Source organism: Cucumis melo, chromosome 1, assembly GCF_025177605.1.
Source record: "Cucumis melo cultivar AY chromosome 1, USDA_Cmelo_AY_1.0, whole genome shotgun sequence".
Taxonomy (NCBI): Eukaryota; Viridiplantae; Streptophyta; class Magnoliopsida; order Cucurbitales; family Cucurbitaceae; genus Cucumis; species Cucumis melo.
The window spans coordinates 18,934,923-18,938,818 of NC_066857.1; the positions used below are offsets into that span (position 1 = coordinate 18,934,923).

General features: G+C 49.7%; 1 long non-coding RNA gene across 1 annotated transcript; it reads right to left on the bottom strand.

Moving 5' to 3' along the window:
* Nucleotides 1–2,238: 2,238 nt before the first annotated feature.
* LOC127149022 (uncharacterized) lies at nt 2,239–2,737 on the bottom strand. Its single transcript, XR_007820227.1, has 3 exons — nt 2,637–2,737; nt 2,463–2,539; nt 2,239–2,389 (listed from the first exon to the last, which is right to left on the bottom strand). It is a non-coding gene; the product is annotated as an uncharacterized LOC127149022 (long non-coding RNA).
* Between the last annotated feature and the right edge of the window lie 1,159 nt (nt 2,738–3,896).

Below are 3,896 nucleotides of genomic sequence, written 5' to 3' on the forward strand. Positions count from 1 at the left end.
CGCTCGGCCTCCTGCCGGGTAGTGGCGAAAACCTTCCCCTACTGGGAAGCAGAAGGCTGGGGCGGTGTCGTCTCAAAGGGTTTCCGAGGACACACATCAGCAGTGTGCCCCGGCTGTCTGCACCTGAAGATGACTCCGCTTCCAGCCAAGCAACGACCTCCGTGGACTCTCCCACAGGTAGTACAAGCGGGTAGCTCTCTCAGAGTCCTCCCGGCTGCTGCAAGCTCCCGTCGGTGTCTCTGAAAGACGCCTCCTGACCTCAGAGTTCGCTGCGGTACTACGTCAGGCTGCGTCTCCACCTTTCTCTTCTGCCCTAAGGCTGACCCTCTGCCGGCAGCCTTAGACGAATCGGCTCTCTCAGGCAGGCTCAAATCCAGTGCTATACGTAGTGCATCAGCATGCGTGGCTGGTCGGAGAGCTCGTACAATGCCCTGAAGATCTAGCCTGAGTCCTCTAACGAATTTCTCCGTCCTGGCAGCCTCATCCCTTACCATATCGGGAGCAAAGCGGGACAGCATATCGAACTCGGCGTCGTACTGCTCCACCGTCATGTCGCCTTGCTCCAAGTTTAGGAACTCTTGCAGCTTGGCGTGCTTCACATTGGCAGAGAAGAACTTAGCATAGAAGTTCTCCTTCAACTGCTCCCAAGTTATCTTGCTGACATCGCCCCCTAGCATTCTCTCAGCGGTCTCCCACCAGGCAGTACCCCTATCCTCCAGGAAGAAGACTGCACACTGCACCTTCTGGTCTTCTGGGCACTTCATGTACCGGAAGATAGTCTCTATGGATGTCAACCACATTTGGGCCTTTGTGGGGTTGTCCATGGATCCGTCAAAGGTCTTAGGATTATACTTCCTAAAGTCCCGTAAGTGTTTAGCCTCGACCGACAGTTGAACTGGTACGGGTTGAGCTTCCTCAGGGGCTGGAGGAGCGACGGCCTGGGCCTGAACAGGGGCGGCCTGGTTCTGCTGGGCGGCAAGGAAAGGCGCCAAAGCAGCTTGCAGCATGTCCTGATAACGCTGCTCCATCGCGGCGAGATCCGCCTCGGTGACCGGTGCGTTAGGGTCGACTGCCGGTGCAGCAGGTGGCGCCTCCGGCTGGCCACGACCGGCTCCTCTGCCTCCCCTACCACCTCCTCGGCGTGCACCTCTACGTGGCGGCATTCTCCCTAAAATTCACCAACAAAACTTTTCACCACAAGAACTTAACACCCTATCCTTAGGTCTAGACTATTCAGGCAAAATCGTAATCTTAACATTAGCAAGGCTTTAGACATACCTGGCGAGTGCCGAAGGACCGTATAGCCATAGGGTGAAGTAAAACCAAAACAAAACAATGACTTACATCGTAGGTCAGTCTACAGAACCTAAAACACTGTGCTCTGATACCAACTGTAACGACCCAACTCCTTATACTGAGTCGAAGTCATTACTAAATATAGAACAAGCGGTTTAAGTCATCAAAATTATTAAAAACGCATAAGGTTTGAGAAATTTTATTTATGAAAATTTAAACAAGGTAGTTATTCAAAAAGGTGTAATGCGTCCTAAAGTCCTACTCGGGCCCTATCTACATAATAAGATGATAAGTAATGAAAAGTACTCAAACTCAGATACGAAAGTCTAAAATAAGGATAAGCGGAAGCAGTAGTCCCTATGGCCCTCCACGGTCACTTCGGGTCGCTCGCCAGCTTGCCTTTGCCCTTGCCTCGTCCTCTACCTGAAAACATGAAATGAAGAGAGTGAGTATAAAATACTCAGTAAGGGACCCACTACTAGTCCCACTAGGTGCCTGTTAACTTCCTGTCAGAGTCCTGTAACTGGTACCCAATCTCTGGCACGTTCCCAAACACGTGCAACATGCGCTCCCGTAGGAACGTAACTCTAGTCTTCGGTGCCCCGGGGGACACCTAGGACAGCCGGGATGCGAGGACCCCGTCGAGTCACTCGAGTCATATCTATATCCATGCTAGACTGGTGTCCCGTCGGACCACACAGTCCTCAATAGGTGGTGATCCCGAAGGACACCCATGCAGGTACGACTCTAACAGATTAAGCTAACAGGTACCCTAATCGCAGTATACATACACATGGCATCAGCATATAACATATCAGATAAATCATCATTACACTCTCCGTCTCGACATCCGTCGTATAGCCATAACAGCTCTCGCCACACATAACAGGCTATAGTATAACCATATCGTCATTTGCATCATACTAACATTGGTTTCAGGCATCGTACTGTCTAATCCTCAACATGCAAAAATTGAAGCATACATAGTCTCATAATTCTAAACATGGAGCTAGTAGTAGAATCTCTTACCTGGAGATTTACTTGACGAGTCCTAACCGCGAGGCGGTATGCTTTCCAAGCGACGAGGTCCTAACTGTTTAATATGCCAAACTTCGTAATTAGGTCACCATCGACTAACGGTTCAAGACTCATTTGAAATGACTTACCCTAGAAAGAGGTTGCAGTGCTCGAGCCCCTACTGAAGAAATCCCGCGCTGCAGCAATTACTTGGTCCAAGACGTCCCTTAAGGAAAATAATTTAATTTAGTCCCAAATTAAATTAATTAGCGTCCGAAACATTGAGTCTTACCGGGTAATGCCACAATAATTAATTTAATTACCAAAATTTAGGTGGATGGAGCCAAATTAGTCTTGGCGGCTCGGCTGGAAGAGGACAGGGACCGGCTCGGCTTGGCGCAGGCGCGGCTCGGCTCGGCTCGGTACAGGAATTTACGCGTGCGGCTCGGCTTGCAACAGGAGGGAGACGCGGCTCGGCTACGCAGAAGCGCGCGGCGCGGCTTCACACGCGGATGCACGCGGGCGCGGGTCGGGTTCCGGAAGATGGCGCGCGTCGGTTCGGGTCGCGGAGTGGGTTTTTGGTCGGATCTTTGCGCGCGAGGCGTTGCCTTCCGGATTTCGGGTGGCGCGGCGGCTGCTGGTGGTCCGGCTACCGCAGCTTCGCTCGGCGACGGCTGCAGACGAGCGTTTCGGCTGCGCTACGTCGGATCGAAGCGGCGCGACTCGGCTGGCTGACGGGTTGGCTGCGGACGCACGAAGGTGGCTTCGACTCGGCTTCGGGCGTGCGAGAGACGGCTGCTCCGACGGACGCTCGGCTGCGCGGATCGGCTTGGACGATTCTTCCGACGCGGCTAGAAGCTCGGCGACGACTCGGTTTTGACTGCAGACTCGGCTGCGCTGCTGAACAGAGAGGGGGAGGCTTGGCGGCTCGGGTTCGCGGTGGCGGCGGCGGCGGCGTGCGGCGGCTAGGGTTTGATAAAAAATAAAAAAAAAAAATTTCTCCCTTTTTCTCTTTTCTTTTCCCCTCTTTCTTTCTTTGATTTTTTTTTCTCTTCCTCTTTACGCACGAGTCCCAAGGCTTTTTATAAGAAAATAATTCTTTTCTTTTCCTTTTAAAAAAACCCAAAACAACCACCTCCTCTCTCTCCCCCAAATCTCACCAAAAACAACCAACTTTAGTTTAATAAGGACTTCCCCAATTATTTCCAATAAAAATAAAAATAAAATAAAATAAAATAATAATACTTATTATCTTAAACAAAATAAGGATTCCCAACCTTAATTACTCGAGAAATCGAAATGGTAAGGTTCTTCCAATAAGTTTAAAATTCCCATAACCACACTTAATATTAATGACAATGAACAAAAAATCGAATTTGTTGGGCGTTACAAACAAGTCCCAATTTGAGTTCATACATCTCTTGCATGGACACATAATTCGTTCGTACTGATCGACGTAATACTTTGCAACCTTTAAAAATTAGGACACTCCATCTTTATGCTCAACTAAGAACTTATTCCTAAGTTTCATCCAACCTTGTCCATCCTTAAAGATCTAGAATGTAAATAGGTTTCATTAGTCT